General features: G+C 41.9%; 1 pseudogene; it reads right to left on the reverse strand.

The window, feature by feature from the left end:
• Positions 1 to 353: 353 nt before the first annotated feature.
• Positions 354 to 727, reverse strand: LOC147340954 (small ribosomal subunit protein eS25 pseudogene; annotated as a pseudogene).
• Between the last annotated feature and the right edge of the window lie 266 nt (positions 728 to 993).

The raw sequence follows: 993 nt of genomic DNA on the forward strand, positions 1-993 counted from the left end.
ATTAAGCTGGATCCCCAAGGGGTACACACTATCAAGATTAAGATAAATCAGAACTAATTGGTCACCTCCTGATCCTCCAACCTAAACAGAGCAGAAGAAGGGAAAGGAAGGGGGATAAAATACTCCTGAGAAGATCTGTACCCTAGGAATATATGGCAGATTTGTACTCTAGGAATATATAGCATAGATAGTCAAAGAATTTGGCTTGATGTGATCCCCAACTTGTAAAGCCCCCAAAGCACAGCCAAAAGAAGGAAAGTACACTTATTACAAGTCTTGGAGAATCTCCACAAACAATTGTTCTTGATTTAATAAAGTTTTATTTTTCAAAATGTATAGTTGGTGGGACCTGTTTATAGATCTTCACCAGCAGTTGAGGCATCTCCACTCTTGGTGTTTCTGGTATAAGTTAGTTTGAGCTCTGTGCTTTGAAACCAGTTTTAAAAGTCCTTTACTAAGAAGCTCCGGAAGGGCTGCCCTGGCCAAGGAACTACAGATCTTGTTTCTCAGAGACCACAGCTGCAGTTTTAAGCTTGCGGTTGGGAACTTCCTTATAGAGTCTGTCATACGTTGCTCTGTCAAACAAATTGAGGTTATTGAGCTTATCCCAAAATTTGCCTTTGGACCACCTCTTCTTTTTGGCCTTGCCAAGTTTGTTCCCTGGGCCTTTGTCTTTCTTAGCTAGCTTTCTGGCATCTTTATTCTTCTTGTCATCCTTGAGTCTCATAGTGAAGCTTAGAGAGCGCTGCTGCCACTGCTGCCTTGCTAAGACATTGGACCCAAAGTCCACAAACAGTTTTTTTTTAATATATTTATTTTAATTGGAAGCTAATTACTTTACAATGTTGTATTGGTTTTGCCATACATCAACATGAATCCACCATGGGTGTACATGTGTTCCGAAACCTGAACCCCCCTCCCACCTCCCTCCCCATACCATCCCTCTGGGTTATCCCAGTGTACCAGCCCCAAGCATCCTGTATCCTGTATCAG

This window comes from Bos grunniens, chromosome X (assembly GCF_055505025.1).
Source record: "Bos grunniens cultivar Pamir isolate PY7600 chromosome X, Bosgru_T2T1.0, whole genome shotgun sequence".
NCBI lineage: Eukaryota > Metazoa > Chordata > Mammalia > Artiodactyla > Bovidae > Bos > Bos grunniens.